Here is a 27,880-nt window from a genome sequence, read left to right on the forward strand (position 1 = left end):
TGGCGTTCCCCTGTATTAGTTCTGGATTGGGCCATATGGCGTACTGTGTATGGGTGATCGTCACTCTTTTATAGCCCTGCTATTTGATAAGTTATCATTGCACAAGGCAAGTGACCTTAACAGATGTTAAGATTAACTACCATGGTCAGTAAAACCTGTAAGGAAGGAGAAACTAGTTTCATAAACACTAGGTATGATCTTTATATAAAAATCAAATCTTTTTTGATAAAATATTTTCATAACTTTGTGATAATGTCTTTAAAAAGTGCCTATCCAAAATTTAGCAATAACCATCCAGAAATACACTGTCTCAACTGACGGGGGCGGGGGGGAGAAAAAAAGGAGATTCAGGACTAGATTTTTTTTTCACAAAGAACCTGCCCCTGGACTTTTAGTCACCTCCTCATTACTTCTTTTGATGAATCATGAACAAAATCTTGACCTGTTACCCAAAAGATACCCCACAAGAATAACGATCTTACTTCCAAAAGTCTGTCAGAAAATTAGAAGGGGAAAAAACCCACAACAAACAACAATCCAAACAAACAAACTTTGGCAACTGTGGAAGGAAAAAACCCGAATTTCATAATGGGTGCTGTTTCATTTCCAGAAGTTTTCCCCAAAGGAAAACAACCCAGTAAATAACTTTCACTGACTGATGTTACAGATTAGCCTTCCAGAGGCTCAGTGATGAATTCTGATCTTTATGGCTTGTTAGCTGTTTCCTCCTCAAAAATAGGTCAACATCATTATTTCCAGTTTTCAAAGAGTCACAGACCCAAGATGGAGAATTAACATGCCCAAGATTGTTTAGTGAGTGGGTAGAAGGCATGTCAGTTGGCCAATAATATGCTAATGTGAAAAGTAAATATCTGCTTTCTAATCAGGTTCTTTCAACTGTTTCAAAACTCCATTTTTTTAGATTGCTGGTTTGTGGGTAGGCCACGGAAGGCCTGGATAGGTAAAGAGTTAAAAAAATTTCCCAAGAAAAATCAGATAATTTAAAACTCATACATAGAATTTGCTACAATATTTGAATGAAGTAAAAAAAATCACAGATTTTCAGTCAAATTATAAGATTTGGTAGCTTCATTGAGTTTACACTATCCCTCCATTCGTTCACTCCTTTATTTAACACAGCTGTGAAGTACCTACTCTACCTCAGCTTCTGGGCATAAGCCATCCTGAAAAGCCAGTATTGCAGGGTGAACCCTCTAACGGTACGTGTGTTACATCCTTAAATGGTATGTCTTTTAGTTTAAAGACAGACTATAAAATTTAGCATAGAATATTAAAATAGAAGCAATGTTGAGAGAGCGCCTAGACAAGGAAACAGAGTCCCCCAGCATAAAAATACGTATTCAAGATCTCACAGTTACTGGCAAAGAAGCTGAAAGCAGTTTTTTTGGAGTTCATCTCATTATAGGGTTTGCCTCTCAAAATCCTTTTAGGCATCTCCTTTGGGAATCCAAAATAGGAATTTTAATTCCCCAAACCTAAATACAGCAACTGTATGCTAAGATGCATGGGGTTTGGGGGAGGTTGTTGGTTTTTATTTTTGATATCTGAAGGATAACAGTAGAATATAACAGTGATTTATGTTTGTATTTATGTTCATCGCAGTACAAACTATCTACTGAAATTTTCCATGACTTAAAGAAATGAAAATTGTACTCCCTAAGTCATAAGAAGCTTTAATGACGATTCTAGTGCTTTTATGGGCTGAATTTTTTTTCCCTTTTCAAATACAGAAAGGGGAGAGAATACTTCCTTCTACAGGAATTAAAGACTATAGATCTGGGCTGCAGTTTACAGAATATCCCTAATAATACTTTAAAAATCATTTTAGGTGTTGCTGCTGTGGTTTAAATTTCCTTGTTCCAGTTATTTAGCACCTTTTGGCCAATAAATACAAGCTCCACATTTGAAGTTGTGCAAAAGCTTTCTTTCCTTTTTAATAGTTATTTTAATATTTTATCATAATTTAAATATTTTACAGTAATTAAAATGATATGCGGTGATGATATGAAAATAGTACTAAGACAAAATCCAGAGTGTGTGCGGCAGAACAGAGGCTTGGGATACAGGGAGCCAGGTATCCAGCTGCCAGTCCACTAGAGCTTGCGTGTAATGGTCTGACCACTTATCTGCTTAATTTCCTGCTAGCCAGACATGATCACATCAATTTCCTTTACAAGCAAGTATTACATAATTACAGCTTTGAAGGGGAGCAAAGTCCTTTCTGACTTTGAACACGCTGGAACCATGAGTTAACTGAGCCCCCTCATGGGGAGTATAGTAGCGCCTACCATGTTTAGAAAGTTTAATTGCGAAGAGGGTGGGCATGCTACATGGTGGAGGGCACTTTACAAAAGCTGCAGAAATCTCAAAAAGCCATATATTTTTGCTTTGTTTTAATATTTCATACAGAGAAATTTTGCCAAGGGAAGAGAATTTAAGAATTTGTTTTAATCCCCAAACAAAAAGATTAGCCCTTGTCCCCTATGGTCATACGGCTTCCCTCAGCCAAGGGTAACAATTACACTGTTAAATTCATTCTCATTAACAATTCATTGCTTTTGGGGATCATTCTGCTACATATCTAGAGAAATTACTACTTAAGTGTGCCTGGATTTGAACATTATTTTAACAGAGTCACTTTCTCTTCTGTGATTTCCTTCCTTCATTCAGCACTGTGTTTCTAAGATTCATCCAGGCTGACATACGAAGTGTGGGTCCTCCCTTGCACTGTGGTAGAGTTTTCCACTGTGTGACTTTGGCAAAATTCATTTTTCCATGCTATAATTAATGTATGTTTGAATTGTTTCCAGCATTTGGTTGTTGCGGGCAAAATTTCTATCTTGCATTCTTGTATGTGTCTCTAGATATACATGTGCAACAGTTTTTCTAAGTTATCTACCTAAGAATAACACTGCTGGGTCAGAAGGCTTTCCCCCCCGCCCCCTTAAGTAGTTGTACCAATTACCCACCCACAAGCAATGGATGAGAGCTCTGTTACTCCAAACTCACCAAGACTTGATATTTTCCAACTTTAAAAAAGTTTGGCCAAACTGAAAAGTAAAGCATGGTATTTTCTTATAGTTTTAATTTGCATGTCTTTGATTTATAACAATGTTACTCACTTTTTTTGTTGTTCACTTTCATATTGCCATATTCATCTTTTTCTATTCACTATAGATTTTCTTTAAATATTCTTGATTTTAATCCTCTGTTGGTTACATGCATATAAATATCTTCTGTTAGTTTGTGACTTGAACTTTTCCGTTTTTTAAAAAGGTATACATTATGAACGCAGCACTTTCACAGCATCATCTTTCAGGACTTGAAATAGCTCAGCTGGAATGCCATCGCCTCCACCAGCTTTGTTCATAGAGATGCTTCCTAAGGCCCACTTGACTTTGGACTCCAGGATGTCGGGCTCTAGGTGAGTGATCACACCATCATGGTTATTTGGGTCATGAAGATCTTTTTTGTACAGTTCTTCTGTGTTTTCTTGCCACCTCTTTTTAACATCTTCTGCTTCTATTAGGTCCATACTGTTTCTGTCCTTTATTGAGCCCATCTTTGTATGAAATGTTCCCTTGGTATCTCTAATTTCCTTGAAGAGATCTCTAGTCTTTCCCATTCTATTGTTTTCCTCTTTTTTTTTTTGGCATTGATCACTGAGGAAGGCTTTCTTATCTCTCCTTGCTATTCTTTGGAACTCTGCATTCAGATGGGTATATCTTTCCTTGTCTCCTTTGCCTTTCACTTCTCTTCTTTTCTCAGCTATCTGTAAGGCTCCTTAGAAAACCATTTTGTCTTCTTGCATTTCTTTTTCTGGGGGATGGTCTTGATCACTGCCTCCTGTACCATGTCACAAATCTCTGTCCATAGTTATTCAGGCACTCTTATCAGATCTAATCCCTTGAATCTATTTGTCACTTCCACTGTATAATCATAAGGGAATTGATTTAGGTCATACCTGAACGATCTAGTGGTTTCCCCTACTTTCTTTAAGTCTGAGTTTTGCAATAAGGAGTTAATGATCTGAGCCACAGTCAGCTCCCAGTCTTTTTTTTGCTGATCGTATAGAACTTCTCCATCTTCAGCTGCAAAGAATATAATCAATCTGATTTTGGTATTGACCGTCTGGTGATGTCCATGTGTTGTTGGAAGAGGCTGTTTGCTATGACCAGTGCATTCTCTTGGCAAAACTCTGTTAACCTTTGCCCTGCTTTATTTTGTACTCCAAAGCCAAATTTGCCTATTATTCCAGGTATCTCTTTACTTCCTACTTTTGCACTCCAATCCCCTATCATGAAAAGGACATCTTTGGGGGGGCGGGGCGGGGTATTAGTTCTAGAAGCTCTTGCAGGTCTTCATAGAAACATTCAACATCAGCTTCTATGGCATTAGTGATTGGGGCATAGACTTGGGTTACTATGATATTGAATGGTTTGCCTTGGAAATGAACAAAGATCATTCTGTCATTTTTAAGATTGCCCCCAAGTACTGCATTTTGGACCTTTTGTTGACTATGACTGAGTGACTGATCTGAACTGAATACATTATGAATAGATGCTCTTAATCTTAATACAGTCAAAGTTACCAATCTGATCCTTTAGAATTTGTACTTTTTCTGTCTTGCTTAAGAAATTCTTCCTTATCTGGAATTTTAAAATAAATTCTATTATTTTGTTTTAATTCTAAAATTTTCAATTCCAAGTCCTCAATCCACTTGGAATTAACTTTTAGGTATGATGTAAGGGAGAGAATCTGTCTGTAATGCGAGAGACCAGGGTTCTATCCCTGGGTCAGAAAGATCCCCTGGAGAAGGGAATGGCAACCCACTCCAGTATTCTTGCCTGGAGAACCCCATGGACAGAGGAGCCCGGCAAGGCTATAGTCCATGGAGTCACAAAGAGTTGCACATGACTGACTGACTCACACACACATGGAAGAAACACATTTTAAAATCTGTATGGATAATTGCCCCACTTTGTTCTACAGCTTTGTGTCTTTTTGATATTAAGGGAATAATCTATAGGATCAGAGACTAAAAAAAAATCCAATTAGTAGGGATTCAGCTCTTCCAATGCTAGGCCACTCTAGGAAAGAGAGAAGCTGGGTAAAGGGAATAAGGGCTTCCCTGATAGTTCAGCTGGTAAAGAATCCACCTGCAAGTGCAGGAGAACCTGGTTCGATTCCTGGGTCGGGAAGATTCTCTGGAGAAGGGATAAGCTACCCACTCCAGTATTCTTAGGCTTCTCTGGTGGCTTAGCTGGTAAAGAATCCACCTGTAATGCGGGAGACCTGGGTTCAATCCCTGGATTGGGAAGATCCCCTGGAGGAGGGAAAGGCTACCCACTCCAGTATTCGGGCCTAGAGAATTCCATGGACTATATAGTCCATGGGGTAGCAAAGAGTCAGACATGATTGAGCAATTTTCACTTTCAAAGTTAATACAATGACTTCACTGGATCATTCATCCTTTCCCTGCTAACCTGTGTTGCCAACTTGTTCATAGATTAGATGTCCTTGTATGTATAAGGCTTTGTCTGCATATTCAAAACTATTGCACCCAATTACATTAAAATATATTGAATAATTACTATATAACAGGTAGCACTCTATACCCTGGGGATGCAGCAGAGAACAACAAGAAATCTCTGCTTTTGTATAGTTTATGGGAGACAGAGGATAGAGAGACACACAAATAAAGTGTATAAAGGTTTATAAGTCGCTGTGGAGAAACTGGAACAGAGAAGGGAAGTATGAAGGGGGCAGGTCTTGGGAGAGCAGGCATTGCTAGATTTCACAGGAACCTCCACTATCAGGATGGCGTTAGAGCACTGACCTGAAGGTGAGGTGAGGAGCTGAGCTCTGCTGACAGACACTACACCAATGAGCTGCCATGCGGCATATTTCGGAACAAGGGGCCTTCCTAACACAACCTCAAACATGCCTACTCCTGGAATCAGTCATGATGAAAGCTTTGCCACTTTTTGTTATTGTTTTTGATCTTCAATGAGAAATTACTGAGAAATAGGTGAAGACTGTGTGGATCACATCAAACTGTGAAAAAGTCTTCAAGAGATGGGAATACCAGACCACCTGACCAGCCTCTTGAGAAGCCTGTATGCAGGTCAAGAAGCAACAGTTAGAGCTGGACGTGAAACAACAGACTGGTTCCAAATCAGGAAAGGAGTACATCAAGGCTGTATATTGTCACCTGCTTATTTAAATGGTATGCAGTGTACATCATGAGGAATGCTGGGCCAGATAAAGCACAAATTGGAATCAAGACTGCTGGGAGAAATATCAATAACCTCAGATATGCAGACGGTACCACCCTTATGGCAGAAAGTGAAAAGAAGCTAAAAAGCCTGTTGATGAAAGTGAAAGAGGAGAGGAAAAAAGTTGTCTTAAATCTCAACATTCAGAAAACTAAGATCATGGCATCCAGGCCCATCACTTCATGGCAAATGGGGAAACAATGGAAACAGTGAGAGACTTTATTTTTGGGGCTCCAAAATCATTGCAGATGGTGACTGCAGCCATGAAATTAAAAGACACTTACTCCTTGGAAGGAAAGTTATGGCCAACCTAGACAGCATATTCAAAAACAGAGACATTACTTTGCCAACAAAGATCCGTCTAGTCAATGCTATGGCTTTTAGGAGAAGGGGATGACAGAGGATGAGATGGTTGGAAGGCATCACCAACTTGATGGACATGAGTTTGAGAAAGCCCTGGGAGTTGGATAGACAGGGAAGCCTGTTGTTCTGCCGTCCCTGCGGTCACAAAGAATTGGACATGGCTGAGCAACTGAAGTGAATGGAGTAAGATTTTTATGAAAATTTACAATCAACTCTATAATTTGTGGTATTTTTATGTTAAATGACACCACCCTTATGGCAGAAAGTGAAGAGGAACTAAAAAGCCTCTTGATGAAAGTGAAAGAGGAGAGTGAAAAAGTTGGCTTAAAGCTCAACATTCAGAAAACGAAGATCATGGCATCCGGTCCCATCACTTCATGGGAAATAGATGGGGAAACAGTGGAAACAGTGTCAGACTTTATTTTGGGGGGCTCCAAAATCACTGCAGATGGTGACTGCAGCCATGAAATTAAAAGACGCTTACTCCTTGGAAGAAAAGTTATGACCAAACTAGATAGTACAGTCAAAAGCAGAGACATTACTTTGCCAACTAAGGTCCATCTAGTCAAGGCTATGGTTTTTCCAGTGGTCATGTATGGATGTGAGAGCTGGACTGTGAAGAAGGCTGAGCACCAAAGAATTGATGCTTTTGAACTGTGGTGTTGGACAAGACTCTTGAGAGTCCCTTGGACTGCAAGGAGATCCAACCAGTCCATTCTGAAGGAGATCAGCCCTGGGATTTCTTTGGAAGGAATGATGCTAAAGCTGAAAAATCCAGTACTTTGGCCACCTCATGCGAAGAGTTGACTCATTGGAAAAGACTCTGCTGCTGGGAGGGATTGGGGGCAGGAGGAGAAGGGGACGACAGAGGATGAGATGGCTGGATGACATCACTGACTCAATGGGCGTGAGTCTGAGTGAACTCCGGGAGTTGGTGATGGACAGGGAGGCCTGGCGTGCTGCGAATCATGGGGTCACAAAGAGTGAGACACGACTGAGTGACTGAACTGAACTGCACTGAAACTATATATACCAAAGTCTGATTTTTAAGACATTTAGTTCTTTCAAGGCCAACCAAATTCTATAAAGAAACAAAAGAAGATGGAAAACGAAGAATTCATGAACTGGTCCCTGCCTATACCTGTAGTCTTATCGCACTTGCCACTTTCCTGGAGTCCCTTATTGCTATTGTTTAGTCACTACGTTGTATTCGACTTTTTTGTGACCCCATGGACTGTAGCCTGCCAAGCTCCTCTGTCCACAGGATTTCCCAGGCAAGAGTACTGAAATGGGTTGCCATTTGTTTCTCTGGGGGATCTTCCCAACCCAGGGTCAGAAACCTAGTCTCCTGCATTGGCAGGCGGGTCCTTTACTGCTGACCTCCCAGGGAAGCCCCGGTGTCCCCTACACTCCTGCAAATTCTGAACTCCTTTCATTTTCCCCAAAGTTGTCATATCTCTTTTGCTTTTATGCATTTGTACAGATGGTCTCTCCTCTATTTGTAATGCCCTTCTACCCGCTTCCTCCTTCACCTAACTTAGACTCACCTTCTAGCCCTGGTTTAAGCTCCATCACCTTGGGGAAGTCATTCCTAACAAAGGTATCTATTCTCTGTTGCCCCCAAGCTCTAATTTTAGTCATTGCTCCAGTCTATGCTCTACTGCCTGTCTGTATATCTCCCCAGCTATAAATGAGCAACTTCTAGGCAGAGACTATGTATTCTTCATCACAGTACAGTGGACCTCCAATTAATATTTGTTGGATTTTATGAATTTTGAAAGTCTTTCGATTTTTTAATACACTCTGGTAGCACTGGGATGATAACTGCCCGTTTCCAAGTTAAGAAGAGGTGTCTTAGAGCCTCAAGTTCTCAACATGCTTGGGAGTTTCCCTCTTTCCATACTGGACTCACTGGCCCCTCTGAATCTGCCACTCCTTAAAGCTCTTTGTATTTTCTGCCAACTTCTTGTCAAATTATCATAGACTGCCCTCACCTGTGCTCAGGAAACTAAGGGTTAAAATAAAGAAACGTTATTGTATTCAGAGACGTGTGCTTCTGGAAATCTCTTCACTTTTCTGAGACTCTGAAACCCATTCAGACAAATGCAAAGGACAGAAGGTTCCTTAGTTAGGGGAACTTTAATATGCTTACTGCCATATACCTTATTGCTGATAAAGATGACAATATCCTGAGTTTAAATTTTGTGCACTGCAGGATCACTATAATATAATAGCTTTCTTTTGCCTGCCAGGTCATGGGGTAGAATTCGAAATTTCACTTCTGAGCACTTTCGCCTTATATTAAAGCAACACTTTCTCCCCAAAAGACGCAGCCACATTTTTTGCCTGTATTTGCACAGTGCTAGTAGTGTAGTCTGCATAGATTTCTCCTTCTGCTCAGCAGCTGGCATTTGAGTGCTTTCTCTGGTCTCCTTATCACTGCTGCAATGCTTTCTTTCATCAGCATGTTGCAATTTTGACTTTTCTTGCCTCCCTAGAGTGTGTGATTTGGGGGAACTGTATCAGCAATGACGTCACCACCACGTTTGCTTTGGTAGCTGACGTCTTAGTTTATCAATGGAAGCATTGTGAAAAATCGCACGGGGCAAGATCCATTTAGTTCAGACAGTTTGTATAGTACAAGGGTTGAGAATTCTCAAAGACCATGGTTCACTGGATATAAAGAGAACCTCAAATATTATGTTCCGTACTTAAGACTCCATGTTATTTCTCCTTGGGAGCTGGAAAGAAGGAATTGATACAAAAGCAAAGATAATTGATGGAATACATTCTGTTTAATGATGTGTTACATCAGATGAAATTACCTGAGAACTAATTGTTCTCTGTCTTGGCAGGCCACTGAGTTTCAAATACACCTCTTGAAATGATAGGAATGAAACAGCCCTGATGTATTTGTTCCTTATACAGCTCTGCAGGGGGTAAGATGGGTGTCAAACTTACAGACAAGGCCATCTTCAGAAACTCACTAGGGATCATAATTCTATAGAACCTCAGAGGTACCTTTTAATTTCAACTTTGATAAATCAGCTCTTGGCATATTTATCAAAACTTTGTTCAGAGATTTTCACATGGCTTTGTAAAATGTCAGATAATAAGTCTATTTATGAATGGATAAGGCACTACCTAAATATTTACACATGGAATTGGACAAAAGACTCACCTGCTCTGAAACACCTTTATTACATGCCAAAGAGAGCCTGGAATTCCCAGCCTTTTAAACATTCCTTTGGGTTCAGGTACAGTCTCCCAAAGTTCCCTCAAGAGATTGCCACTAAAGCACACTTATAGAGGAGAAGACATCAGGCCTAGCTCTCTCACATCAAACTTATAATCAGAAAGTATCAATGTACTGGTTTTGGTTTCATTTGGTTTGGCGTTAGTTTTATACATAATTTATCGGAATCACTAGTTGTCATCCTAGCAATCAGGAAAGAATACACATAACAAAACAGATATGGATTAGTTCTTCCTGCTTCGAAGCTTGATCCACTTTTCTTTAGGGTAGCACTAACACCAACCACACAATCTTGAAATAGGAAGATATGGGGTATTCACAGCTTAGAACCCCAGATGTGCCCTTGTAAGGAAGCCCAGGAGGACACATGAGCCGGAAAGGTGATCTAGAAGCCAACGATATCAACCCTACAATCCTTTGGGGAAAAGAATCGAAAAAGAAATCACACACCCCTAGACTGGGTTATGGGACCTCAGACACGACACTGAATTTGGCTTCTTTGTATTCCTGTTGAAATGGCTCCCACGGTCTGCCACCTCTCTGAGCTCTTCATATGCTGAATCTTGAATAACTGTGGGAACAATGAACCTCATCATTTTTTTTCTGAGGAGGCTTTTTGCTGGTCCCACTGCCCCAGGCATTTGAAAGATAAATATTTTAATTCTGAATTTAGGCTCTGAGCAAGCATCTACCAATATTGCAGCTGTCTTTAAGCCACTTGTCTTTTCCTATCTCTCTACTTTTACTTAAATGTTTGATCAAATTTGCAAAGCCAGGCACAGCAGTGTGCTATACTTCATGATTCTGAATTCAGAGGCTGTCTTTAAAGTAGGTTGCTGCAGCTCTTCAAAGCCTTTCCCTATCTCTGGGGTGGTTTATACTTCTCTATAGGCAGGAAAATGCAGAGACAAAACTGAGGTGTTGCCCTCCAGAGTCTGTTATCTTGCCTCGCTGCCTTCCTAGATTCAGTTCTAATCTGTTGACCATGGCATGGTTCATGTTTCATTTGAAGGAGTTGTTTTTTCCTGAGAGGGAGGGACGATCCTTTTTCTCTGGACACAAGTTATAAATCTTGTTTTCTCTCGTTACATTTTGTGATTTTATTTGCATCTTTATACAAAGGGACTTTATAGCAGTATCAATTAAATCCATATAAGGAAAAAAGCAACACATCTAACTCTATGACTCCTAAAAGATAAGAAGTATCTATTTAACACAATTTTGCTTCTTTCAAATAAACATAGTCACAACTGTATCTTAGTTCCTTGGGGGAAGCCATGGAAGCCACTGAATAAATCCAATAACGCTTGAAGTTCCTTCCCGTGTCTATTTTATGCATGGCTTGTAAAGTTTTCAAAGTTTCTGATGGTCTGTTTGTTCTATACTCACAAATCAACCCCCTCCCATAAAATTCTGAAAACTATAGTTAATTCATTCTGGGAGAAAAAGCCAGGAATCTAAATAAGACATTTGTGATTTTAAAAAATATGTCAAATTTGATACTTTCTAATGGGGGGAAATTGCAGTTGATAGAGATTCCTGATGTCTAATAAATACATGCATCCAATTAAAACAGCAACTAATTTTAGTAATTGGCTAAATTCCTAATTTTTCTTTCCTATATGCCATGAACATAATTGTCCAGCATAACTGAGTATAAAGAAGAAAACAAAAGCAAAAAATCAAGACCTCAACTAGCTTCCTGAATACTGACTCTAGAGTTTTCTTTAGGACTGTACATTAGCAACGCTGACTTCAAAAGTGATGATTGAAAAGTAAAAGGCATGGTGAGACCCTGCTCTGACCCGAGGTATTTGAATGCACAGGTGAGAGAAAACTTCACCGCACAGCACGTGAAGATGCACCTCCCTGCGGGTGTGCCAGCTATGAAAGTGCCGTCAGCCATGGTTGCTGGCAGCTCAGGGGGCATGCCATGATTGGTTACATGGTGTACGCTGCTATTTCGCAGTCATCTTCATATGACAGAATGAAGAAAATTTTGAAATTTTCTTCTGAAGTTGAGAAAATGTGACCAAACAAGCCATCAGTCATGACTTTCAGAGGTGAAGCGAAGCCAGCAGCATTCTGATATGATGAGACAGGTCAAATGATTTCTACAGGGTAATCACAACAATAACTTAGATTACACATCTCAGCCTTTACCCTCTATCCTTTCACTAGTCTATCTGAAGTCACCTTTTCATTCTGTAACTCTGGACTCACAATATTTTACATTTTTGGATAGATGTGTGAAATGAAAAATCCAGGGCTCCATGTATTTCCACAGTAGAAAATAGGGTTCTGAAGAATAGGTAATTTATCATTTGACCCTGAGATCAGCATAGAGGTTGGTCAAAGAAGGTGAATTTAATATGATCTACCAGTCAAAGCATATCCAATACCTTCTTAAATGATTCTCATTTCCAAATTTGTTGTACAACAGTATCCTCTTCAGGCACCAAGGAAGACTCATTTATCTCAAATTGCAGAACAGAATGAACAAGTCAATTTCAATCTGTTGTTATCCTTCTGAATTAATTTCAGAGATGTCACTAATCTTATGCCCCCTATTCCATGGAGAGCTGAAGTGAGTCCTCTTTTTTCTCCTCTCTAGCTCTCCATCAACAATGACTGCACCAATGACCAACTAATCAGTCAAACCAGTTCGCTGTGTGCGTGAGACAAAGTACACATAGCTGAGCTTTTTTCAAAGACTTTAGAGGGACTGCTTCTTAGAATGAGGTGCTGCCAGTGGAAGAGGAGGAAGATGGGAAGGAAAACATGAGAAGAAGAGAGGGGGACTTGGAAAGCTCGTGGGAGAAGAGCAAAAACACAGATCTGGAGAGAGTGCTGAGCATGATCAGGCGTGAGAGGGAAAGAGAAAGGTAGAATAGGTCAGCCCAGCAGAGTGAGGAGATGGGGGGCCAAGGTGTGTTCTTGAGACCCACAAGTGAAAGAACAGAAAAAGCACAAAGATCAGTCATTCTTCTCTCAAGGGCTGATTAGGTTCCAGAATATTATTGCCCCATCTCAGCTGAGTGCAAGCATATTTGTGTGCAAAATTTGTCATGGAACTTCCAGGAGGAAGGGAACTATAGCCCCCATCAAGACAGCCTCTTGTTCTGAGCTTCCACTGAAATTTTAATTGGGACAGGCAGGGGTGTGTGTGTGTGTGTGTGTGTGTGTGCAATGATAGATTTGAAACAATGGGTTTGTATTATAATAGCTAATGTTTGCTGAGCCCTATCAGTCAGGTACTATGCTTTCCTCTTCACAGAGATGATCTCATTTAACTCTCAGACCTAAGGACGATGTACAGTTTTACAGATTTCCATTCAACACATCAGAAAGCTAAAGCTTAGAGAGGTTAAGTAATATTTCCCAGCTAGTAAGTGCTGAAGCCAGATTTTTCTGTCTTAAAATACAGACTCGATAAAGAGTATGTATTTGATCATCTAAGCCCTTGTACTCCATCAAGAATTAAGGCACAGTCAACAAATGCTTAACAATTTTGTAATTAAATTGGCCATCTGTTCATTAATAGAAAGGGGTTTGGATTCTTTTTAATTATGCAGTGAGCATGTCTACTGACACATTAACATCTTAATGGAACCAGTGAATTTCCTGATCCTTCTGAAGCAGTGTATACACTATCTTTCAGAAGTCATTGGAGAATACAAAAGCAGAGTGTCAGCTCTAACAAGGGCCTCTCTATCAAAGGGCCAGTTGCAACTCATTCTTACAGGCCTAATTCATTGAATCCCTTCTTTGAATCCTTCCTAATGCCATCATCTAAGAACAACTGAAAATTCCATTCTTCACTGTAGGACTGTCTCTTTTCTTACTCTACTCCATGAAGCCTGGCTTGGCATAGTGTTCCCACTGAATTCAAGAGAGGCTTTAATGCTTAGATTATTCTAAAGGGTGCAGAGTAAGATTAGGAGCTGACCATGATTTGAAAGCAGAAAGAGTTAGAATCTTAATTGGACAAGTCTACCATATTCGTTTACACTCAAACCTGTGCACAGCACTTGTACTCTGAAAAACAAAAATACTATGGTTGTCTTAATTTCATGACCTTAATAGTGTGTTCAATCTTTGTAAATGAAAAAAGGGAGAAAATTTTTAAACGCTGAAACATTTTGCCTTTAACAAACAAGTTACATTAAAGTGCCACTATGAGGGCATTATACTAAGTGAAATACATTATGCTAAATGAAAGACAAGGAAAGTTTACACATACTGACTGCATGGTATCACTAATATGTTAAATTAAAAAAATCTAACTCACAGAAACAGAAAAGTGGTTTCCAGGGTACCTGGAGGGTGCTGGGGGAAATAAGGAGAGGCTGGTAAAAAGATTCAGATGTTTAGCCATAGGACAAATAAAGTCTAAGAATCTAATGTAAAGCATGGCAACTACAGTTGATAACACTGTATATAACTGAAATTTCCTAAGAGGGTAGAATTTTATTGTTCTTCAACAAATAAAGGTTAAATATGTGATGGATGTGTTAACTAACTAGGTGGTGGGAATCTTTTCACGGTGTACATGTATATCAAATCACCACAATGTACACTTTAAATATCTTACTATTTTATATGTCAATTATACTTCAATAAAGCTGGAAAAAAAATGGTGCCATTATGTTAATATTGAACTTTGCTGCTGCTGCTATTGCTGCTAAGTCGCTTCAGTCATGTCCGACTCTGTGCGACCCCACAGACGACAGACCACCAGGCTCCCCCATCCCTGGGATTCTCCAGGCAAGAACACTGGAGTGGGCTGCCATTTCCTTCTCCAGTGAACTGTAGGGATCTTTTATCATAGTATCTCCGTTGCTAGACAAAAATTTTCAAAATAACAAATATAAGAAACAATGCCCTCTCCTTTAGTTAAACTTTAGCCTAAAGTTGATATTAACTTGCATTTCAACTTTTCCATAAGTCTGGTCTCTGCTGAAACTGGCCACTACATTTTTCAACATCTTATCAATTTTAATTTTGCTCGTATTTCTCAAACACTCTCTACATTCCATTGTGCTGAATGCATTCAATTAATCACCTTTCTCTAGTCTCCACACCGGTGCCATACGCTAAGCAGCTTCTCCTGTACTCTGTAGATGAGGGAACTGAAGCTTACATGTCACAGCAGTTAGCATAGGGTGGGGGCGAGAGCTGAGTCACCAGTCTGAGCCAAAGCCCATATTCTCACCCACTATGTGAGATGACTTTCCTGGTTTAGCTTGCAAAGATCTGAGGAATCCTGTCTGATGTAGCCAATAGATGGCCTGTGTGTGCTAGAGAATTTGGGAGGTAATATGGGGTCACACAGAGTTGGACACGACTGAAGCGACTTAGCAGCAGCATACTAAGTGATTAGTCAGGATTCCTGGTATCACCTTCCCTAGAATATCTTACCACAAAATCATAATCAAGTAGGTAAACCTGTTATAAACTGAATCCAAAAGACTGCTGAATCCCAGTTCTCTCTCTAGAGATCAGTTCAGTTCAGCCGCTCAGTCGTCTCCGACTCTTTGCGACCCCATGAATCACAGCATGCCAGGCCTCCCTGTCCATCACCAACTCCCGGAGTTCACTCAGACTCACGTTGATTGAGTCCATGATGCCATCTAGCCATCTCATCCTCTGTCGTCCCCTTCTCCTCCTGCCCCTAATCTCTCCCAGCATCAGAGTCTTTTCCAATGAGTCAACTCTGCACATGAGGTGTCCAAAGTACTGGAGCTTCAGCTTTAGCATCATTCCTTCCAAACAAATCCCAGGGCTGATCTCCTTCAGAATGGACTGGTTGGATCTCCTTGCAGTCCAAGGGACCTTCAAGAGTCTTCTAGAACACCACAGTTCAAAAGCATCAATTCTTCAGTGCTCAGCCTTCTTCACAGTCCAACTCTCACATCCATACATGACCACAGGAAAAACCATAGCCTTGACTAGGCAGACCTTAGTTGGCAAAGTAATGTCTCTGCTTTTGAATATGCTATCTAGGTTGCTCATAACTTTTCTTCCAAGGAGTAAGCGTATTTTAATTTCATGGCTGCAGTCACCATCTGCAGTGATTTTGGAGCCCAAAAAATAAAGTCTGATAGTTTCTACTGTTTCCCCATCTATTTCCCATGAAGTGATAGGACCAGATGCCATGATCTTCATTTTCTGAATGTTGAGCTTTAAGCCAACTTTTTCACTCTCCTCTTTCACTTTCATCAAAAGGCTTTTTAGCTCCTCTTCACTTTCTGCCATAAGGGTGGTGTCATCTGCATATCTGAGGTTATTGATATTTTTCCCAGCAATCTTGATTCTAGCTTGTATTTCTTCCAGTCCAGCGTTTCTCATGATGTACTCTGCATATAAGTTAAATAAGCAGGGTGACAATATACAGCCTTGACCTACTCCTTTTCCTATTTGGAAGCAGTCTGTTGTTCCATGTCCAGTTCTAACTGTTGCTTCCTGACCTGCATACAGATTTCTCAAGAGGCAGGTTAGGTGGTCTGGTATTCCCATCTCTTTCACAATTTTCCACAGTTTATTGTGATCCACACAGTCAAAGGCTTTGGCATAGTCAAGAAAGCAGAAATAGATGTTTTTCTGAAACTCTCTTGCTTTTTCCATGATCCAGCGGATGTTGGCAATTTGATCTCTGGTTCCTCTGCCTTTTCTAAAACCAGCTTGAACATCAGGGAGTTCACGGTTCACATATTGCTGAAGTCTGGCTTGGAGAATTTTGAGCATTACTTTACTAGCATGTGAGACGACTGCAATTGTGCGGTAGTTTGAGCATTCTTTTGCATTGCCTTTCTTTGGGATTGGAATGAAAACTGACCTTTTCCAGTCCTGTGGACACTGCTGAGTTTTCCAAATTTGCTGGCATATTGAGTGCAGCACTTTCACAGCATCATCTTTCAGGATTTGAAACAGCTCAACTGGAATTCCATCACCTCCACTAGCTTTGTTCATAGTGATGTGTTCTAAGGCCCACTTGACTTCACATTCCAGGATGTCTGGCTCTAGGTGGGTGATCACATCATCATGATTATCTGGGTCATGAAGATCTTTTTTGTACAGTTCTTCTGTGTATTCTTGCCACCTCTTCATAATATCTTCTGCTTCTGTTAGGTCCATACCATTTCTGTCCTTTATCAAGCCCATCTTTGCATGAAATGTCCCCTTGGTATCTCTAATTTTCTTGAAGAGATCTCTAGTCTTTCCCATTCTGTTGTTTTCCTCTATTTCTTTGCATTGATCTCTGAGGAAGGCTTTCTTTTCTCTTCTTGCTATTCTTTGAAACTCTGCATTCAGATGCTTATATCTTTCCTTTTCTCCTCTGCTTTTCACTTCTCTTCTTTTCACAGCTATTTGTAAGGCCTCCCCAGACAGCCATTTTGCTTTTTTGCATTTCTCTTCCATGGGGATGGTCTTGATCCGTCTGCTGTACAATGTCACGAACCTCATTCCATAGTTCATCAGGCACTGTATCTATCAGATCTAGGCCCTTAAATCTATTTCTCACTTCCACTGTATAATCATAAGGGATTTGATTTAGGTCATACCTGAATGGTCTAGCGGTTTTCCCTATTTTCTTCAATTTAAGTCTGAATTTGGCAATAAGGAGTTCATGATCTGAGCCACAGTCAGCTCCTGGTCTTGTTTTTGCTGACTGTATAGAGCTTCTCCATCTTTGGCTGCAAAGAATACAATCAATCTGATTTCGGCGTTGACCATCTGGTGATGTCCATGTGTAGAGTCTTCTCTTGTGTTGTTGGAAGAGGGTGTTTGCTGTGACCAGTGCATTTTCTTGGCAAAACTCTATTAGTCTTTGCCCTGCTTCATTCCGCATTCCAAGGCCAAATTTGCCTGTTACTCCAGGTGTTTCTTGACTTCCTACTTTTGGATCCCTGTCCCCTATAATGAAAAGGACATTTTTTTGGGTGTTAGCTCTAAAAGATCTTGTAGGTCTTCATAAAACTGTTCAGCTTCAGTTTCTTCAGCATTACTGGTTGGGGCATAGACTAGGATAACTGTGATATTGAATGGTTTGCCTTGGAGACGAACAGAGATCATTCTGTCGTTTTTGAGACTGCATCCAAGTACTGTATTTTGGACTCTTTTTTGACCATGATAGCTACTCCATTTCTTCTGAGGGAATCCTGCCTGCAGTAGTAGATGTAAGGGTCATCTGAGTTAAATTCACCCATTCCAGTCCATTTTAGTTCACTGATTCCTAGAATGTCGACATTCACCCTTGCCATCTCTTGTTTGACCACTTCCAATTTGCCTTGATTCATGGACCTGACATTCCAGGTTCCTATGCAATATTGCTCTTTACAGCATTGGACCTTGCTTCTATCACCAGTCACATCCACAGATGGGTATTGTTTTTGCTTTGGCTCCATCCCTTCATTCTTTCTGGAGTTATTTCTCCACTGATCTCCAGAAGCATATTGGGCACCTAATGACCTGGGGAGTTCTTCTTTCGGTATCCTATCATTTTGCCTTTTCCTACTGTTCTTGGGGTTCTCAAGGCAAGAATACTGAAGTGGTTTGCCATTCTCTTCTCCAGTGGACCACATTCTGTAAGACCTCTCCACCATGACCCGCCCATGTTGAGTTGCCCCGCAGGCATGGCTTGGTTTCATTGAGTTAGACAAGACTGTGGTCCTAGTGTGATTAGATTGACTAGTTTTCTGTGAGTATGGTTTCAGTGTGTCTGCCCTCTGATGCCCTCTTGCAACACTTACCATCTTACTTGGGTTTCTCTTACCTTGGCGTGGGGTATCTCTTCACAGCTGCTCCAGCAAAGCACAGCAGCTGTTCCTTACCTTGGACGAGGGGTATCTCCTTACCGCCGCCGTTCTTGACCTTCAACGTGGGATAGCTCCTCTAGGCCCTCCTGTGCCTGCACAGCCGCCACTCCTTGGGTTGCTCCTCCCGGCCGCTGGCCCTGGCCTCGGGCGTGGGTGGCTCCTCCCAGCTGCCGCCCCTGGCCCCGGGCTCGGGGTGGCTCCTCAAGGTCACCGCCCCTGGCCTCGGGTGCAAGGTGGCTTCTCCTGGCCGCCCCTGACCTCGGACTCAGGGTGTCTCCTCCCAGCTGCCACTGACCTCGGACGCGGGGTAGCTCCTCTCGGCCGCCGCCCCTGACTCTCTGGAGTAGAGCAGCTAAAAAGAATAATTGGGGTGAGTTTTCTTAGGGTCTGAGAAACAGTATGATTTAATGACAGAACACTGATCCATTATTAATGGGGATCAGAGTGTTAATGCCAATGAAGTAGATGTGTCAGGCCTCTTGACCTCTCTGGACCCAATTCTGTTCATCTTTGTACCAAAAAAAAAAAATTCATTCATTCAAGACAGATTTATTAAATGCTTATTATAAACCAAGTCCTGTGCTAGATGTTGGGATATCCAAACTGTAAGAGATAGCCCTTCCCATCTAGAAGTTTATAGTTTAGTCGGGGAAAAAAAGACAAATTAGTAATTCTGGGCGGTAAGTGCAAAGATGGAAGTATACAGAACGTTCTGTGATAACACCTGTTAAAGGAACCCAGCTGAGGCATGGGTGGGAGTGTTCAGGCAAAGCTTCCTGGAGGGGATAAGTTAAGAATCAACACAAGCCCTGAAAGGATGAAAACAAGTTATCTAGATACAGAAAGGCAGGAAAAAGTGGGCGACAAGGCAGGGGCAAGGTGCATTTCAGGAGGAATGAACAATGGCCAGAGCCCAAGGATGACAAGGAGCCCGTATGTACCTGCAGAACTGAAAGGAGGTCAGAATGACTGAAGCTTTGTGGGTGGGCAGGTTGTGGAGGTGTGTGCCTGTGTGTGGACATGGGCTGACAGGTGTGGGAGGAGTGCAGTGATCAGGGCAAGTGGGGAGAGATGGAGCTGCAGAGCTAACCAGGAGCCAGTGGGTAAAGAACTTCGAATGCCATGAATAGTCTGTCCAAGAGCAACGCGGAACTGGGCAAGAGTTTTAAAGAAGGGGCTGGCAGGATTGATGAGTAGTTTTGAGGGGCACCCTGGCAACAGCATGGAGAATAATTTTGGGGAAGGAAGTCTGGAGGTAAGTAGGTTCCATAGGAAGCTGCTGCACTTGTCTAAGGCAGTGGTTCCCAACGCTGAGTGGGCAACAGAATCACTTGAAGGGCATGTTGAAATAGACGGCAGGGCTCCAGCCCCAGAGTTTCTGAATAGGCAGGTCACTGGTGTGTCCTGAAAAAGTGCATTTCTTACACTTTCCCAAGTGATGCTGGCGCTTCCCATCCAGGGGCCGCACTTTGAGAACCACTGTTTGGGGCAATGTCGACTGCTAATTGTAAGACTCTGGGGTTCCTTCTTACTAAAAGCAGTTTTTCCTGCATGAATATATATTTTGTAAAACACTCATTCTATCCAGAAACATTTTTTCATGGATGAATACGGGCCTCATAAAGCTAATTCATTATCATTGTCCTAGGTATGTCCTTACTTGTTTCCATTTCATCTCTTCTATTTTCTCAAGCTGAATTTTATTTGATACACCAGAGAAAAATCTCATGGTACATCCAGTAATTTGCAACAGGATTAAAAAGCTGAAATGCCACTGCAGTTGACTAAATCCTTTGTCTGACTAAAATACAATAGGCCAATTGAAGGCTGTAATATTTGGGCTCAGATTTTAGAAATGAAACCTTGTAGAGGAACACAAAAAGTTTTATCTGCTGTACTTGGATTAAAAAACCCACTCCTCTTATTTTGAGTATGAAAAAAGAGAGAGAGAGAGATTTTAACTGCAAACTGCAAACAGGCCCATAATCACAAATTCCTTTTCTTATTGAGTATCTAGTAAAGAACATTATATCAAGGAGAAACAATGCCTCTTCAGAAAGGAGAAAAAAAAAAAAAAGGAACTCTGTTATTTAGAACAAGGCCTGCATGTCCTTAAGATCAGTATAATTGAAACAAAAAAGTTCTGTGTTAAAATTTTTTCATTTTAATGACAGTGAATTTGAAAAACCATCTGACAGCTCTGACTTAATGGTGGACTACTATTCATGCTGCAGAACTATTTTAGCAACATACTTGAGTCTATTAGTGTTGAAACATATACCCATTTCATAAGAAAAATCAAAACAGTCAACACATAATGATTTACTGACACCATCTCCTAGGCGTTTATTTCAGTGATTCTACATGGATTCTCTTTCCTTCATTAATTAAATATCTGAGGTGCAAATTCACCAATTCTTTTCTCTCTCAGTATCAGGCTATTTTCTTTAGAAAACACTGCTTCATTATGTTTGTCTAGAGTGTCCCAGTTATAGTTTGTTAACATCAAAGTTCCCTTGAAAAATGTAAAGATTCCTTCATGTTACTAAAAAACATTAATCATCTGAATCTTAATGAAGGCTAAAAACAGCCAGAGTAACTCATAAAAGGGACTAATGAAGCTGATTCCATCAATTCAGGCATTCCCTCTTTGCTAAGTAACTTCTGTTTGTGAACTCACAATTGGTTTCACTAGAAAGGATTACAGCATCTCAAGCAGTGGGCCATAATTATTATTACAGGTGTGGCTGCAGACTGCAGGAGCAGATGAGCTCATAAGAAACAAAGATTTGCTCTGCTGGATGATCTGTCTTCACTCAAGAACAAAGAGCAGCAGCATAAATGAGTTACCGTGTAAACAAATCGAGCAATCACTAACATGTACATCAGAGTGTGCTTTGTCAGCCAGTATACACACCTCTCTCCAGCACGCCTGTCCTTTACCCTCGTGGAGGTGAGTTTTGCTTCTCTGTCCTCTCCAGGCCTCCTACTGGTGGGCAGGGACTGATTGGGTAACAGTAAGGAAGCTTTGTTCCCTTCATCTTTCACCACCTGCCCCAACCTCAGTCTATTTTGCAACCTCCACAACAGGATAAAACAGCCGGCGACCCTGAATGAGAATATTAAGGCTTTATTTCCCTCTCGGCTAGAAGGAGGACAGTAAACCAAACTTATCTTTAGGGGTTGAATACTAAAGTGATCAGCACTGATTTTATCTGTCTTTAGAAAGTCCTGTTTGGGTCCAACAGTGAACTGGGTTGGATTTTGGCTAATTGGAACAACGTGTTTTACTTCTTGATTTTAAATTTATATGAAAGCAATTTATAGTGCTGGCAGCCAAGTCTCCACTGGCAAGGTGGCTCAGAAAAGAACTGCAATTATGCAAATGATCAAGAAAAAAATAAGAAGAGCTACAAGATCTAGTTTGCCTAATTGAGGTGGGGCACTTGTATCCCTTTTCCCTACTTTGTTTGGTTGTGCTTTCAAAGACTGATCTATTCTGCGTGGGTTGGATGGTGAAGGACATAGTATTGGGCCCACAGTGGTTAGGGTTTCAGTATGGCCTTTCAGAAGATCATGAAGAGGATTAAAAGCTTTTTCCTGCAAGCAAGGATTTTAACTCGGTGTTTATAAACCAAAACTGGGCAAGATTGAGGTGGGAAGGATACTATTAAGGGATCTTACAGAATGACATTTTAAAGGGTCTTTCATCTTTTCTCAACAATTTTTATTATATGTAAATCAAAGACTTCAAACGCTTTCTTCATATCAGAAGTTTGGCTTTGGATACAGAATTGCTAACTTGAGGGTGACAGCTGATTAAAGGGTGTAGGGCAGTGTCATTTGTTTAAGGAATGAATTTTTAAACACATGGGCAGGATTTTCTGAGGACTATATAGGGTGGGGAGCATCCTGAAAAATATGCGTAGGAGACTATCATATGTCTGTTTCTAAGTAGAAGGTGCTGCTGCAGCTAAGTCGCTTCAGTCGTGTCCGACTCTGTGCGACCCCATAGACGGCAGCCCACCAGCCTCCCCCGTCCCTGTAGGACGTGTAAGATACAATGTAGAGCGTTCTGAGATAGCCCATTCCTATGGCTTTAGTGGCTAAAATTGCATGCCCTGTACTACTACTTTGCAGACACTGGCTTGGCAGTTTGGGACTTTGAGGGCAGAGGAGAAAGTTCAGTGTGTAGTGAGTGTGGCTGATCAAAAGGGGAAGACAGCAAGCAGGGCCTTGACATTGTAAGGAAAACAATCGCAGCATTTTCCCCTCAAGCCAGGGAGATGGAGAGGGCCAAGCCCCTTAAAAGCTATTAAGGATTCAAGTCACCGACAGGCAAGATCTTTTCAATAGTGACCTCTGCTGTTTGCCAGGACTAGGCCGCCTGGCTTTGGGGTCACAGCATGCCAGGGGCCTGCAGAAAGGGGGTGGGGTCTCAGGGGCTTGGCCTGGAACCCCCCCCCACACACACACACAAAGCCAGTGAATTGGGCAACAGCGCACTACAAGGGTTGTGCCCCCCAGGAATGTCAAGGCACTGGGTTTGGTTTCAGCCTCCCTGTGGGAGGGAAGGACAGAGACAGGCCTCGGCACTTTGAAATCTGTATCTTCCCTAATTGTTTGCTTTACTCTGAGCTGCTCTGCAAAGGAGGTGCCCTGTGGATTCGCTGCCTGTTGTCAATTTTAAGGGGGCCTAGCCAGCACACACAGGAGAGGGAAGGTGTGAGCCTGTGTGGGGCAGAGATGCAGATCCCCACCCCTACACCCACCCTCAACTCAGGACACCGACCAGCCTGGTCCATGTGTCTCACTGGTGATGCCACACAGGGCCCGTGGAGACAGTGTTCTGATCTGGGGAGGAAATCAAGTAAGGCACTCAGAAATGGCAACAAATGGTTCATCCAAATATCAACAAGTCAAGTCAATGCCTGCGTGGAATTTTTGCCTGAAAAAGTGAAAGTGAAAGTTGCTCAGCTGTGTCTGATTCTGTGACCCCATGGCCTGTAGCCCATCGGGCTCCCTTGTCCATGGGGTTTTCCAGGCAAGAATATTGGAGTGGGTTGCCATGCCCTCCTCCAGGGGAGCGTCCCGACCCAGGGATCAGACCCATGACTCATGTCTCCTGCGCTGGCAGGCAGGCTCTTTACCACTGGTGCTACCTGAAAAGCCCAGCATTATGTCTTTCCTAAAGACCTATTTCTTTCCTTAAAAAGAAAAATTGTTTAACAATTTTTAAATTTATGTTTGGCCTCACTGAAGGGCATACAGTATCTTAATTCCCCAATCAGGGGTCAAACCCACGTTGCCTTGGAAACACAGAATCTTACCACTGGACCTCCAGGGAATTCCCAAGGACATATTTCGCGTCATTTTCAGTGTTTCTGTCATTTCCTTTTGCATCTTTATACTTCGTTTTTGGTCTTCCCTGCTGGCTCAGTGGTAAAGAATCACCTTCCAATGCAGGAGATGTGGGTTCAGTCCCTGGTCCAGGAAAATTCCCTGGAGAAACAAATGACTACCCACTCCAGTATTCTTGCCTGGAGAATCCCATGGACAGAAGAGCCTGGTGAGCTACAGTCCGTGGGGTCACAAAGAGATGGACACAACTGAGTGACTAAACAACAAAAACAATCAAAGCATTTCACTAAGTGATAACTTTATTAGTTTCCCTCTCAAACTCATCCCTTCTCCCTTCTAGCATTTTCTTCTATTGAAAAGTCTGGATTTACCAGGAAGTGATATTTTAAACTAGTGTTAGTTTTACTTTCTAATTGTAGCTAATAATGCCATAGCTTTGCAATAAATAATGTGAATAGCTTTGCAGTGTCTTTGGTGTGACATAAAGAATGCTGTAATTATACTATTTATACACTTGTGTTGTTGAAGATACTGGATTTGCTCCCTAAGGGAGCAATCTGCACGTGATACTAGACTTCCAGAGGCAGCAACCACGCTTGGAGAATGAGTCACAACTTAATGGGAAGGGCAGGAATGAGGTGTTTTTATATTGCCTTGATTATTCAACTAATTCCTTTCTTCTGATGTTTTTAAGGAAGCTGGGCCCACCCAAGAGGAGGAAGACGTAAATAAAGAGGAATGACCTTTTAGAAATGAGCCATAGGCTTTCTGCCTCTGAAAGATATATCATGGCACCTTTTCAACTGGTTATCAATTGATTCTAAGTGTTTAGCAGAGGGAGAAGATATAAATGTCACTATTTAGGGAATGAGATAATTAAGGATTAATAGAGTTAAATACAATTTCTTACTTTCTATGAGAAGGAAGAAACAAGGTCATTATCTATCCCTCTATAGTTTCTAAGCCTGGAAAATAAAAATATCTTCCTGCTTTCAAACTCACTAGTTTGTTTTTTTGTTTTGTTTTGTTTTTTTCACCCCTCTAGAGACAGCAAAATTTTGTGCTCAAAATCCAAATCCTAAGATTGTGGTAGGCATGCTAATTCTCTAAGGCATCAGTGGGCCTTCTTATATTAAAACCTGCTTTATACCAATATTCAATAGGATGTTCAGGGAAGCCATTGAACGCTTTGGGTTTTACTGTTATAGCTCCTTCTGCTTTTCAGTATGGAAGAATATAGTGTATTTTTCAAATAATAAAGAATTAAAGAAAAAAAACTCATCAATGTTGTGAGTATCTGAGGCGATCTTTAATAACAGGAATAGGCGGCTGATGGTAAGAGATCTTTAAGCACACACCTACAAGGCCCTCAGGCTTTCACTGTTCCAGTGAGTGAGTGAGTGAGTGAGTGAGTGAGTGAAGCCGCTCAGTCATGTCCGACTCTTTGCAACCCCACAGACTGTAGCCCACCAGGCTCCTCCGTCCATGGGATTCTCCAGGAAAGAGTACTGGAGTGGGGTGCCATCGCCTTCTCCAGAGGACCTTCCCGACCCAGTCTCATAGGATCTGTCGTATTTTATTGGCTTCTCATTGGTCAGTCATTGTATGGTTTGGCACCATACTGAAATTTTACATTTTTGAAAACAATAGTGTGAACAAAGACCAGATTTTCCCTTCTGTTAGGTGTCATTCAATTTGCTCTGAGTGCTTAAAAACCCCTACATATTCAGCCAATTATATATTCTCTCCCATACCACTTCAGTCTCTTGGTCAGGGAAATTATAAACATGAGTTTGATTTGAGGACTTGGGAGTGGGAGGAGAGGTGTCACTGTAGTCATGGAGGAATAAGGACGGGCTAGTAGCCTGGAGGAGAGGAGAGACAAGGGTGTTCATTACAGCGGGAGCAAATAAATATCAGAGTGATCTGGCAGGACTATTACAGCTGCAGTGAGGGGTGTGTGTGCGTGTGTGTGGCGTGCTCTATTAACTCTTTACCATGTACGCTATCGGCACCAGTGCATTGGCATAGGCAATGCAATTAGCACAATATATAGACCCTCAATAAAAGTTAGGAATATCAACTTAGATTTTTTTTTTTTCCTAATATGGCATTTTCTCTTTTCCCCCCAGGTAGTCAGTTGAAGATCTATTCTTTCCTTCACTTCAAAGAAGGGACGATCATAAGAATGTTCCACTCTTCTCACCGTCCCAAAGAAAACTTTCATGAACAATGGTCTGTTATTTTCTAGTGCTCTCTGACTTTAGGCAAGGACACTTCTATTTTAATTCTGTAATTTTAAAATGTTTTAATTTAGCATCTACTATGTACCAATAGAGAAAAATGTCCCCAGATTTCCAAAACTTGTCATCTCAGTACTGGAAAAGATAGGGTTTTTCTTTTTTTAATATTACAAGTCATATATAAAATTTAAGCTTAAGTGTTATAAATTTTAGACTTAATTCTTTTGTTGTCTTGGACATATTTTACAGTTTTCTAGAAAAGAGATAAATGAGGTCTGAGGAATCCAGGACTCCTATTTTTTACTGTGTCAATAAGCAATACAGTTATTATATGTAATTATTTTTTCTTAGCATTTATCAATTAGTTTTTTTTTTTTTTGAGCTATAAACCAAGGTGACTGTGACTTATGAAATTCAGTGTTTTAGTTCCTTTGACTTTTAGCAAAGTAGGTCTAACGCTAAACATTAGAAGCTGCAGCATCCTCCTAGAACTTAGAAACAACAAACATGAAATTCCCAGGGCTGAGCTTTTGAAACCTTTAACAACTGTGCAATGCTTCATTGAGCTATTCAGGATCTCAGCTACCACTGTCAGCTGTGAAACAAGTGGTTCAGGATGCCAGGAGAGATGGAGCATCCACCTTAACTTAGACCAGAGCCTAGGAAGAAACTTTCTCAGCAGGTTCATCTGGAGGCTTTTCTTAGTTGCCTTAATGGTTTTGAGTCAAGAAAAGTTGCTGATTTATATGTAAATCATGATTTCCTAGAAATCATGAGTAATTTTAAGCTATATTAGGGTGTCTAAGTAATAGTTGAGTAGACTTTGGGGGAAGGCATTAGGCTGGCACACCTGGTTAAATACTTATAAACATGGGCAGAAGTTTAATAGGTAAGGAGACTATTAAGGTTCATTACTGATGCTCATGCTGCTGCTGCTAAGTCACTTCAGTCATGGCCGACTCTGTGCAACCCCATAGATGGCAAGGAATATGTTTTAGTACAGGTCTCCTCATTTTCACTACTTTCAATCTTTTGAACTATCTTTCAAAATCAAAGGAGAGATCTAAGCACTGACACTCCCTTCTGGAAACCACCAGGAAAACATAACTTTCTAGCCTTATGTTGTTTATCCGCCATAGTTTGTTAATTGTATTTTGATTTGTCATTGAATTTGCCACTGATTGACTTCTGTGTCCATAACTGAGCGTTCTTATTGTTATTAATTTTTTTTTAAGTTTATGGATATTCTACCTTTCCCCCCAAAAGAATTTAAGGCAGCCTGTAAAAAATAAATCCAATAAAATTTTTTTCACTTCAAGGCTGAGTCAGAAATATAAGTCCTTAGGGTTCATTTTCCAGTTATTATGCAAAACATGTGAAATAACCAATAAGCAGCAAAAGTGAATTTTTCCTTCTGCATGGCTTTTGTCCCAGTACTACCATCACAGTAATAATCAGGAAGAGTCTGCCACCTGAAACTAGGCAGAGCTCCTGGGCTTGCCAAAGTCAGTACAACACGCCCAGGAGTGTTCTCAGAAC

Source organism: Capra hircus, chromosome 2, assembly GCF_001704415.2.
Source record: "Capra hircus breed San Clemente chromosome 2, ASM170441v1, whole genome shotgun sequence".
Taxonomy (NCBI): domain Eukaryota; kingdom Metazoa; phylum Chordata; class Mammalia; order Artiodactyla; family Bovidae; genus Capra; species Capra hircus.